The following is a 13,389-nucleotide window of genomic DNA, read 5'->3' as shown; positions in this document are numbered from 1 at the left end:
TTTTTTTTTTTTTGAGATCATCATCTTAACCTAGAAAAGTTTTGAGCCTTGTGTATTTGTATATTTCATGGTAGACTGAATTAGGATGTTTACAGGGAGTGGAGGAAGTCACTAACAATTTACCAACCTAAACTATTGACACCATTGCTTTCACGTAAAACCAAATAAAGCTTGGGTTAAGTCTTAATGGTCATTTTTTTTACGTTTTCTCATCCATTTCCATTTCATCACCATCTGCTTACTCACGTGGGGACAGTGTGTGTTTTCCAAGATGTGCTTCATGTTTCAAAATCTGTGTGGTCATTACTTTCTTTGCCTAATGTCTGATCACCATAGACAAGAAAGTGCTGAATTAGAAGATGTGTTGAAATACCTTCTAATCCTAACTTCTGTAATTTTTTATGAGAATATGTTGCACATGATTCCATTTTTCCTATCCTAGTCTTACTGACCAGGAATGAATTTCTTGCTGTATGATCATTCAGAAATACAACCCAGGAACCAGTACAGAGGACTTCTGCCAACCATGTCCTCTCAATCACACCGAGTTGGAGGTGACCATCGGCCCCAAGCAGCTTGCAGGGATGGGAAAGAAGGAGGGATGAGCCTTCCTTTCTTACCTGAAGCACATCCCACTGTGCCGGCAGCAAAAGATAGAGTGAGGAAAAGAGGAAAGAGTCTGAGACTGAAGACGATACCTGGGACTTGGCATGCCCTCTGGTCCTACCCTTTTGTTTATTTAGTTTATCAGACAGCTTGGTTTCCTTTGGTTTGCTTTGTTTATCTCTCTAACCTATGTATCACATTCTGACTTACATTATTCACAGCCACAAGTCTGATCACACCCTGGATAAACTTCTTCGCTGTTTGTGGCTGATTGCAATAAAGCTTTTTTTTGTTGGTCGAAACCGTAGCTGCTGTACGCCCAGGTGTTGCAAATGGGAAACTACAGCTTTGCAAAAGCACAAACTGACCAACCTGAATTACCCTATCCATCGTGGCAGCACCTCTAACCCCACATTGGAACAGGGTGTCCTGTGTGAAAATCCCTCGGTAATTTGGGCCCTGTCGCAACTGGCAGCGCGTCTCTGGGAGGGAAGCTCTGGGAAGCACAGATGAGCCACAGGGAACGGTGTTAGTTCTCTTCATCACCGTTACCGCAGCAGGTGGTTTCCTGCTGAYATGCCTTGGATAACGCAGAGTGCTCCCTTTTCCCTTCACTCTGCATATCAGCCGAAGGTGCACCTGAGCAGAGTCTAAGTGGCTTTTCCCTCCATTTGATGTCATCAGGGATTCCTAGATCATTTGCACACCACTTCACTCAATGTCCTCATCTCTCTTTCATCAGCACAAATCATTCAATGAGTTTTTTAGCAAGCTGAGATACGAACAACAGAGCAAAGAAGCTGGCRTGACCATTCCTTAACACAGGAGTGCTGCCATCCAAGAACTACTTTGTGCAAAGGCTCAATAGCAAGAAGAGGGAAACCATCACTAAAACCACAGCAAAACAATGATCATTTTTCCTACTACTGTCCAGTCTGTGTTTGCAACAAGCACAGGAAGCCCTTCGCCATGAAGTCCATGAAAACAGTTATGGATGGAAACTTACTTCGTCTGTTAACAGCAGAAAGCACAAGAGGAAGACTCCATATTTTACAAGAGTTCTCACTAACTGCATGCAGAGCCATCAGGTCTACAACTCAGTCAAATCAGCGCCCCCAAGATGGCAAAGGAGTCTCTTTCAGTTGAGGCATGGGGCAATTGCCCTGTCAGCCCTCTTTCAGGCTATCAACTGCAGATCTGTGAGCCACCAGCTCGCACAGCAGTACAAGGGCATCCAGGATACAGGATCCATGTGGACACAAGCACACTGGCTAGCTTGACATAGATGCAGTCAGTACAAGAGACCACACTGGATCACACCATCTRGGCAGAATCCATCCTCGCTGCCTGAAGATGAGCGTAAGAGCAGGGCATATGCACAGTGGTATTTCCTGTACCTGGTGATAGTCCCCACACCTGAACCAGGTCCAAAGGGCACTTTACTTTGCCTTTCATGCCCTCCTGCAGGTCCCCCAGCAGTAGCTTTTGCAGTGTTAACATTGTAGTGGCCACGATACAGCAACACACAGCCCAGTCCTGCTGGTACAGAGAGGCAGAGGGGGAATAGGACTAATCCACCCGGCAGCTACTCATTTGCAAGAAGGAGCRTGGCATCTGCCACGGTTCCAGTGGAGCATCTAAAGTGCAGCACACTGTTCCTGAGATGCAGCTTTGCTGCTTCAGCTACAGCCAGTCCCACTGAGGTTGGGTTTACCTGTTCCCCATCTTCCTATTCCCTGCTTAGAGAGCTCCAGAAACCCCTGATCGTCACACACTACACAGGGGCTATTTTGTTTCAGAAGCCAACAGACACATCAAGTCCATTTGGCTTGATTATAGGTGGGAGTTGAAAGCCAAGATGTTCCCACTGGCAAGCAGTGGAGATAGGTCTGTGTCAAACCAAGGCTTCTGCTGTGCTCTTTACAACCGTCACTGCCACCTTCACTTTGCAATTTAATTTCCAGATTGGTCTGTAAACCCCAGCAAGGGTATAAAGCAACATTGGGGTAGTGAAGTTTTATTCTGATTATGTCACTGCTGGGCTGCTGTTGTGGGCACAAGTGGACACCCACCTGAAGGGGAGATCCGTTCAAGTCCAAGGAGCCTCATCTGCAGTGAGCCTCAATCCGTCTTTTTTTCCACACAAAAATGGAGAGGTCTGATGCTTTATTCAAGTTGCAGAGGCTGAATGTACCCATCCTGCAACTCCAACAAATAGCTGAGGTCTATTGTGGATACAGATCAAGGCTGAATTTTTGGCTTAATGTATTGGTTGAATTAGGATTATAACTTTGCTTTTCTCCTCTTCCCCCATCCTTCCCTAAGTTAAAACATGATTCCAATTCAGTTTGTAAAATCTTTTAAGTCCTCTCACCACAATCCAGCTCAAACACATTCAGCCACTGTGGACAGGGCTGTCAGTCAGCAAAACGAGAAGAGTGATTTCTCTGGTAAAATGACTGACACTTACTTGAAGTGTTTAATGATGGATTTTTCTCAAGAATGCGGAAAAGATTATTCCTTTTTGCCTTGCAAGTAGGCTATATTAAACAAAACAGACCAATCAAGTACACAGAAATAAGGAAATCTTTTTGTGGTAGAGGAGAGCACCTCGATGGCCAACCAGCAGCACAATCCCCAGTCTTGGCCAGGAGAGTCATTGCCATTCAGATTATTTCATATTCACTGCCATGCCTCCAAATAAGTTAGTGTTGTGCCATTCTGTGGCACAAATACAGAAGTTCACTTTTAATCTGATCATAATTTGACTGAGACCACTTTCTGACATTTCTACTATACAGCTTATTTCTGTTCCAGAAAAGATACAAGACTAAAAGATACAAGAGGCAATAAAATAACCTAATGAGGCTTCTAATTTCCTTTACTTTATAATTCTATCTCACTGTTATAATTGAGATATTAATATGTCCTTGTTTCCATTCCAGTTATTTTAATCTCACTGTTGTCAGAATATACTCTCACACTTCTCAGGTAACTTGGAGAAGAAGTTAATGCACCAGAATTCAAASATTTTTCTTTTATAATTTCTACATCACTTCAGGTGATGTAGAATGTAGAATTATATGATCTTCATAGTAGCCTTTGTAGTAGTCTTTTTGGAAGTGAAGCACAAACATTTCCAGCTTACATAACAGAAAATTTGCTTGTAAAGCACAATTGTTTCCTACGACAAAAAAAAAAAAGAACTTCTCTTTAAATGTCTTTAAATGGGCAAACAAAATTTCCTCTTCCACAGTAAGTGCTTACGCAGACATACCCCAATATACACCCACAAATAAAAATTCACGTTTGTAAAATCCACCATAATCTAAAGAGGAAAGCAATATTAAAAAGTCCCTGTAGTRAGTAGCAGCATTTCATGATACAGATCAGCAAGTTTATCTCAAGGAAGCAGTAAGCCCTCTTGTCTTGTTTTGCAGTGCTAGCCACCTCCAGACACACACACTTCAYGATAGTTCAGAACCACTTCCACCAAGGCTGGCAGCAGAGCCCTCCCTGATGTCCAGGAAGGTCTGAGAGCTGATGGAAATTCCAAAATTTCGAACATGGAAGGAAACTAATGATTTGAAGAACTTCATTGCTCCTTTCTTTAAAATAAATAAATAAATATCCCTGGTAAAAAATTAATTGGAGCAGATATTCTGCAAAAATCTTCTTCTAAGCCCCTTACCCTGTTCTCAGGGGAAAGGCTTGTAACAACCCATCCATCCCTGTATAGGCAGCAAAAAGTGATATGACATCCTAGGGTACTCTTTACCTCATCCCAAATTGAATACGTGAAGAAAATGTTTAAGGAAAAAAAAAGAAAAGTGCATTTCTCATTTCTCTTTAGTAGCTGTAGATGGAGCCTAGCACCACTAGCTCTCACGTAGACCTTAGATGTGGACCATGCCCTGTCCCTCACAACATGAGGCCAGCTAGAAGGTCCTGCTCACTTAGCTTGTAGGAAATTTCCTTCTCCACTCCAGTGTCTATTTAACCCAAGGACCCAGACCCATCTCCACACCGGTGAGTTGAACCGCACCAGTAGAGTTCACCATCCATCCTGCTTCCAGTAGCAAACCCCTGGGGTACCCCAGTGGGGAAGGGTCTTCTTCCTGGTCCCTACATCCCACCAGAAGCACCTAAGCATGGGATTAATAAAGGATAATAGTGATATGTAGTGTCCTTTCAGATCCTGTTGGACATGACAGGTCACGGCTATTGGAGGACTCACACCTTAATGCCTGTTATTTAGATTTTTTTTCTCCTCTGCTCTATACACTTGTTTAGACTTTTCACACTTTGTCTATACACTTATCTGTTTGCTCTATACACTTACCTTTCCACACACTCCACTTTCCAAAGAGGCTTTAGGTCCCTGTCCTCACGCAGCACTTGAGAGAATAATCCAGAACTTCATTCCTTGCAGGATTTTTCTAGTTTCCATTCTACACTTCCTCATAACCAATTTCTATCTAATTGTTAGGACTTTTTTGCCCAAGTACCCTTCCTTTAACATAAATACCTTCCTGCAAGATTTTTTTCTCCCTCTCTGCTCCCCCCCCCAAAAAAAAAAAAAAAAAAAGAGAGACTCTTTATAAAGAATCATCATATCCCACTTCAACATTAATTTCTCCAGCTCAAAAAACAGCTTCTCTTCATGTTTCTTCCTAAGGAAAAACCTGTTCCAATCACCTGTTCCAATTTAACTAATTAATCCTTCTAGAACAGGAGTGACCAAATTTATACAAACTACTTAATGTAACAATGCTTGTAAATATATATACACCAATATTTCCTGTATATACTCAAAGAAACCTCACTGATAATCCAAGACTAACAATATCTTTCTTCCAACTCACTGTTASAGTGGTAGTTGATGTCCTCCTCTGACAGACCAATGACACTAAATCTCTCCCTTCCTCCATCCACCATCTACAGTAAAAGCTCTTGCTAGTCATCGTTAACAGCTGGCGGGGACATTACCTCAAATACTCCCTTCCTGCCTGCCTTCCTGTGGGTTTTCCCAAGAAAAAAGAGGGTAAAGCACCATGTGTTAGTACAAACTAAACAAACATGCAACGATGAGCCTCGCTGCCAGCGTTGCTTTCTCCCAGCCCACAGCCCAGTGTTTATTTTACACTTTTAAGAAGCTTTCACTCCTCCACACGACACGCGAAGGCAGAGAGCCCAAAGCATGACTCAGCCTCCTCGGCCTGGCCTTTCCACTCTGTGATTTTAAAGGCACTGCAACCCCCTTTCCTCCCCCTACCACCTCCCCATAACCTACCAYGGTAATAAATCTTCCCAGAACACAGCACAGGAAATTGAAGCTAACTGATTTGGGGCAGAGAAAGGGAATGTAATAATAGGAGCTCAAACCTGAAATGGTTTAATGTTTGTTTGGTTGTTTTTTGTTTGTTTGTTTGTTAAGGCAGCCAACGCACACATGGCACAAACCATCGTAGGGACCAAGGGGTGCCAGGAGGCACCCAAAAGGTGTCCWTCCGTCTGGCCTCACTAGGAGCCATCCGCCCTTCAGACACAAACACAGAGAGCAAGACAAGGTCCTTTCTATTCTGTGGTTTTGATTACAACTTTCACAGTCTCATGTCTTTTGATAATTTAGATCTTACCTGAATAAGCTGACTCCAGTATTATTAAATTCTTTTATACTGCACTTTCCACCAGGATGTGTTAAAGACAAGTCTGTGGTTATTAAGTCCACCATTTACCCTCTGGGGATTTTCTGTTAGTCAGAGAGCAAACAACGCTTTTGGTTTATTGCCTGGATTCTAAAGGGAGAGAGGAAAAAGAAACTCTGAGAGCCTTTTACAATAGAAAGAAAGGGAGTCTTTTCCCAAAAGAATTTGATTTTAATCCTCTCTGGAAAAAAATGTATATCATTTGTGAGTTTTAGGTTAAGGACCACATCTGCCATTTCTCTTGGATACAAATCACAGCAATGTGAGAGGAAGTTACTAGGTTATTAAGAGAAAATAGAAGTGTGAAAACTGAAAACATTTGATTCCAGTTATAAGTGCAAGGAGTTTTGGAACCTCATTCAGTTTCCTGTGTATCCAAACACGTTTTYAGTTGCACTTCAGCCAATATTCACTTGAGTTTTCGTATAAGGAAAATAATATAGCTGTTTATCACGCAAAACTAAAAAAAAAAAAAAATCAACCACTGAACAACACAGGCAATCTCCTACAATTATAATGCATATAAAAGTCCACCATTAATAGGTAACAGGAGGGGAAAAAGACTTCAAGTAGGTGTTCATAGGAGTCTCATAGATTAGCTTAGCCCATAGCATGTGCATCAACAGCATAAATCAACAGGATTATTGTTCTACTGAAGGAAGATGCCTGTTCTAATCCTCAGCACTGCTCCATGCACACCAAAGGATTCAAGTCTGGTTGGCAGTACTGGAGATCCCAGCTCTCCCAGCCTTTCTCTAGTTTACAAGAAAAAGAACTGCATTTTGACCAAGCTGTACACCTTATTCTAGTCTATTCTAGTCTATGTTGTCCACCCATTGCCAATTATGATTCCATTAGTTAAAATGAGATGATCCGTTCTTACACTGACCAATATGCTGTTACACTGACCTTTCCCTCTGCAGAGAGGAAAGGGGAAGAGGAAGACTTCAGGCATTGCAGTCTTCCTCTTGCAATCAGACAAGGCATTGCAAAATACCTCGCAACTCTTGACACGTAAAGTGCACATGCTTCCAACCCACTGCCAACCACGAGCAGGGTGCAGCAGACACTCTACGGCCACCACAGCATCCCCTTAATGTAAAGGCAGCTTCCTTTATGTCAGACAYCAGCTCCCAAGACTGAGAGATGAAGCTAGCCCTTCAGATTCCATTCTGGAAATGAGGAGATGGAGATGCAAAGACCCGAACTATTTCCCTACCTCCTGAGGCAAAATTTGCACAGTGCTGCACAGTCAATATGTTCAGGTGCCCCTAATGTAACGACCCCACATGAAGGGATTTGCAACTCCCGTCTGCAACTGGATAACCACTGCTGGCAGATGCATGGCTTTGCTCCCACCATTGCTTTACTGATGCAGTTAAACTAATGCTGGTATAGAAGCAGCRTTGCAATAGCAGTGGGCACCCACGCTAAGAGACTGACAGACATGAAACATGTATGTACGGTCCTTGGGTTGAACTAAAGACTTGGGCTCTTTTGTCTGCATATCCTTAAATACTGCTATGGGAGCTTGGCACACAGCTGTGTTCTCTAGAGACTTTTGAAATGACTTAAGTGAAAAGAGTGCAAGGAAATGTCCTGCTGTCTGCAGCCCAGCCCTGGGGCAGCCATGGTGCCCAGGAACATGTTTGCTGTCCAGCTGCTGCTACCGCAGGGGTGTCAGAGCAGCTTTCAACTTTGCCACTGTTTGCAAACAGTTTTATTTAACCATTTATCATCCATTAGAATCGTTTTGTCACACTGGTTTTACTTCTTCTTTCAGAATATGAGAGTCAGGCATTTTGAAAGGAAAACTGTGGATAATAATCAAGAGATAATCACTCCTGATGACTGGAGAACTAAGTGCTTGCAGCTGTACGGAAACACAGCAGTCATCCGGAAAGCACCTTGCTAAGCATCCAGGCAAACCAAAAAMCAACACAAAATACACCTAATAAACATGACACAGAGCAGAGAMTGATTGTAGGGGTAAAAGCTCCTTTTTACTAAGCCCAACTCAAGCATCTGGGAGAGGACCTCCTTAATTATGTCATTTATACCAGAACTGCTCCATTAGGAGCAGCCACCTCTCCACACAAGCTCAGCCTTCCTGCATCCCAATGTGTTCCCAGTTGTGGCACCAGCATCCCTGTGGCACAGTGATGAGCCAGGACGTATCCTGTGGACATGGAAACACCATCCCACTTCTCAGCCTCCCCCCTCATCCCTCCAATCAGTAGGTTCTGCCCAGGTGCAAGATCGCCACCGCAAAGTGGCTGAATGAGCATCCCAAAGCCTGGCTGCAAGCAAGTTTAAATCCTTGCCTACACAACGGTTTGGAGGCATCACATGTGCTGGGTGGAAACAGAATTGGGTTGCAAACCACCTGCATGGTGGGGAAAAAAAATGCTTTGGCCCATTTTTTAGTTATTTTCCAAATAAACTGAAGTTTTGGCAACCACGGGCTGTCTCCAGGCCTCTTCCTGTAGTCATTGTCTTCTCACCGCTCCGTCATCCACGAACTTCAGCCAAATCTGGCCAAGGTAGAGATCTCAAAGATGGCAATTTCCCATCAGCTTGCCCAGAAGACAAGAAGAGAGTGTATGGGCTCTCCAGGCATCACCTGGGTGAGAGACCGTGTCGGGCCGGTCCTTGCCAGCCAGCGGCGGTGCCCAGTGGGACTGCGGCTGTTGGTAAATACCAGGCTGAGGYGGATGCCAAGGGGCTTTGGGCCACAAGGCCGCCCGGCTGTGCGCATGCCATCTGGTGCCCAGTCCTTTTGGGAAGGTGAGAAGGCAGGGGGGAAGGATGAGAAGCACTTACCGAGAAGAAGCATTAAAAAGGTTGGCAAGTGCGTAGCGCTTTTTAAGCAGTCACTTCAGGCTGCTGCTCTTCAGGCCCGTCAGGCATGTGGATGCAGCCCAGAGGAGGGCAGGCCACGGCAGGCACTCCCGGGGAAAGACAACCCTGCATGTCGGAAAATTACTCTGGAGAAGGTTTTGGAGAAAGCAGAGTACATGCTAGACCAAGGCATTTGCACAAAACCTTGGGCTGCTGTTTAAGACCTCATYCTACAAAGTGCAGAGAGTGTCCAATGGGGCTATTTCACAGTAATGTTTATGAATTCTATAAAGGACTTTGGTAGAACCATAGTTAATATAGAATTGCATTGGGTTATAGAGAAAGAAAGGTGGGAAAAGGCTGGTTCCACACAAGCAGTTTTCTTACTTAAGTTTGAAGACTACAACATAATAGAGGCTGGTCTTCCTGCAGCTGCCTCCTTGTCCAGGTGTCAAGGTTCCCAGGCCTATAACAGGGCTCAAAATCTAAAAACCCAGACGGTGGAAGGATCTGAACTTGTTCCTGCACTTTATCGCATCCAAAGGTAGCATCTCAAATCACGGATGGTTCTTCTGAGTAACTGAAGAGTCTCTGAAGGCAGAGTAGCACTTCAGAGATGGTATTTATAGATCAGTTTTCTTTGAAGAACATTGGTTTGGAGTAGGCAACTTGCTGCTGGGTGGCTGCTGAGGAACAAGTGGATGCTCTAATTCCCAGAGGGAATACAAATGAGCATAAGGAGCCTACCTTAGACTAAAGTGATCACAGCTTTCGTTCAGCAGATGTAGCACAAAGATCTGTCTAAGAGCAGTGGGAAAACCCATACACTTTCTCCCTCTCCTCCCTTTCCATCCTCTAGATTAATAATGGCTGGAACTTGAGCCCAAGGTATCTATGTAAGTCATATCAAAGAGATACCATCCAATGTATCCTTGGATGTAAATGTATCCTTTAAACCTAAAGAAAAACAACTTTCCTGAAAAATCAATGTCCACAGCAAGTCTGTACCACTCATATGGATTTTCAGACCCGTGATAATATCTGTACTGACGTAAGAGACTGGGTTCCTCAGTAATGCAGGACAGGCCTTGGTAGATAGAGGTATCTACTGGGTGTCTACCACATAAGGCTAAGGTTGTTCCATACCACATAAGGCTAAGGTTGTTCCATACATTGTGGCAAGCCAGTTAGCGGCTTGTTAGACACCCAGTAGATACCTCTATCAGCTAAAGTATTCAGGTGGTGGAGGGGAGGGAGTGGAGAAACTGGGCTCAGTATGTGTCTCAAGTAAGCAGTTTTTGTCAACCCAATGTGACTCCAGGTGTCCTTTTCTGTTTCAGTTGATGCATGATTTCCATCACTGCAGATTTTAATTTTCCATTTTTGATGGCTATARATTTCCATCTCTTACGCTAACGACTTTCAGTGGTTTGTTGTTTTCCAGTTGTTTCTGATTTGCTCAGAAAATACACATAGGCCAGTTATAATAAACCGTCATGGGATATTCAAAATCTTCACAAGAAATGAACATCTCAGACATGTTATTGCACACAAAACCAACAAAATTTCAATGAAATGTTAGTCAGTAACCAGCCTGTTGTGCACAGCCAAGATCTGATTTCAAATCTGAAAATCTCCTAAGGTTTCTGGCCACTGGATCTGACTTTCCAGCTTGCTACTCAAGGACAGAGAGCACCCTGACCTGCAAATATGAAGATGTACTCAGCTCTGAGCTCCCCTCCAAAAACAAAAAATCAGTTTTGAGATTAGGCAGCCTCTTCTATGGATAGATGTGACTCAGAGCCATAGCTTTGTTCTCAGACAACATAATTCTTGAAAASACTAGGTCTTTCCTGTCAAAACAAAGTTATGATGCTCTAAAAAATGATTTTTTTTAAGATGGGTGTGTGGATTTTGGTTTTCATTATTYACCATTATTTTCAAATTCAGAAAGAACACTGGAGCCACATTCCTCAGCTCATTATGTGTCCCCTTGAGGCAGCTCAGTATAAGAGGAATGTAAAACTTCTAGAGCAAATCTAGTGTAGAGTGACAAAGATGATTAAGTGACTGGGGCATCTCCCGTGTGAGGAAAGATTAAGCGAGCTGGAGCTGTTTAGCCTAGAGAAGAGAAGGCTGAGAGGGGATCTGATCAATGCCTGAGGGGACAATGTAAAGACGATGGAGCAAAGCTCTCCTCAGTGGTGACCAGTGATAGAACAAAGGGTAATGGGTACAAGTTGAAACACAGGAAGTTCCATCTCCATGTGAGGAAGAACATCTTCCCTGTGAAGGTGACAGAGCCCTGGAACAGGCTGCCTAAGGAGGCTGTGGAGTCTCCTTCTCTGGAGGTCTTCTAAACTTGCCTGGATGCCGCCCTGTGCCCYGYGCTCTGGGTGTCCCTGCTGGAGCAGGGGGGTTGGACTAGATGGTCTCTAGAGGTCCCTTCCAACCTGAACCATTCTGTGAAAAGTCTGTGAAAGCTTTCTTGTCTGGCCACTATCCTGCAGTTTCTTCGACCACAGAACCAATCCTGGCCTGTCACACCAATGTCCAGCAGGCTCCTCATTATACAAACTATCTGCCATTGCCAAGCAGCTGCAAAGCTCCAGGCAAATGTTAATAAAAGGCTCTTTCCACCTTCTACAGTCATTCATGCTAGTACAGAATGATCTGATGGTGTTTCACATGCACATCACTTTGATTTAAACAACCACTTTGGTTTAAACCACACACACACAGAAAAACGCCCTACCATTTTGTTGGCAATATCAGGAAACATTACAACTGACTTTGCTTTAAGAAGTTTCTAGTTAAAGAAAAAAAAAAAAAAACAAGTATTCCCTTCTGCCAGCCTATATGAACTGAACTCGGCATGCRGGATGTGTCTCAGGAGATGATTCTCTGCTACAGCTTACCTCAGTGATTTACAAGCTATGGCCAGCCTTGGATGAACAGGGTGATATCTGTAAAAGCAGCAGTAGTCAAGGGCCATGACTGATTTCTTTAGTGGAAATCCTGAACGATAAAGAACCTGTAGTCATCCAATAAATTCTCCTGCTTTATCATAAACAAAGAATTCTTAAAGGAAGCAAAAAGTCTTCAGCGYAGGAATTGAACTAATGTGCGAGACTGGCCAATTTTCTTAGGGAAGATCTGGGTTTTACATCTGTTAGAAAGCAGAAAGCCCTTCTTGTCCCCTCTCTCCATGAGGGACATAAAAGTCCTCCACAGAGTCCCTACATGAGAACTCCATATAACTTTTAGAAAGGCAGGACAGGATCACTGTTTGAGTCTGATCAAAGTAAACCCCTTAAACTGCTAGTCAGTAATTTTGCCTGCCCACCATGAAAGGTGTGGGTTTTTTATTTGTTCATTGAAAAATAAAATGTTGTTTTGCTAGGGAACTCTGTGTGACCTCTGGATTAGAGGGACAATAGCTCAAAGATGAGCTAATAGATTAATTAATTGTCTGACCCAAGGAAAAAAAGAATGCCTCTGAGAGCAAAGTGGTGAGRTTAAAGAGAAACAAACAAACAAACAAAACCCTTTAGGTACGACACCTAACTTGGGGAATGCCTAGGTTCAGTTTCCAGCTTGACCTCCTGGCACCCCTTGCCTTCTTCAGGATCCCTGCAGCCCCAAGGCCCAGCAATAATCACGTGCGAAGAAATTACACTTGCAGAGACCCGGAAACTCACGGGGAGCAAAGCTTTTAGTGCAGCAGAAGTTGGTGGGGGTAGCTGCAAAGATTAAAAACAAAACCAAGACAGTTCCTCAGTGTTAACCAGCTCTAAGTAAAATACTGCTAGAAATAAGGTTCTGTGTTTTTCACCACAAGATAACTAAGCAAGGACAACTTGCTCCTCTCCGCTCTTGGCTAACCTCACCTTATTTTTTCTGCCGTACATACGGCTTTTGCACTGAGTAAAGCCTATGTAAACTGTAGCTACCTTGCCTCTAATAGGATGCCACAGAATGCCTGCTCTTTAAATCAACTTAATCTTTTAATTAATATGACAAGTCTTAACTGACGGTTCTGAAAGCTTCATTTCAAAAGGCTTCATTTTCCTAGGTGTGGATCGGCTCGCTGCTCCCATAGACGCAGAGCTACAATATCAAAGTTGGCCTCACTTTGAAAGAGCAGACCTTGGCTTCCACGGGGCCCCTTTTCTCAGAAAGGGAAAATGAGAGGTTGAGCACGGTCACCTGCAGTCGCAGCACCGACGCGACT

Source organism: Nothoprocta perdicaria, unplaced genomic scaffold, assembly GCF_003342845.1.
Source record: "Nothoprocta perdicaria isolate Ctin4 unplaced genomic scaffold, notPer1 scaffold_169, whole genome shotgun sequence".
In the NCBI taxonomy this organism is placed as follows: Eukaryota; Metazoa; Chordata; class Aves; order Tinamiformes; family Tinamidae; genus Nothoprocta; species Nothoprocta perdicaria.
The sequence above is the reverse complement of the archived record's forward strand: the minus strand, read 5'-3'. Positions refer to the sequence as shown.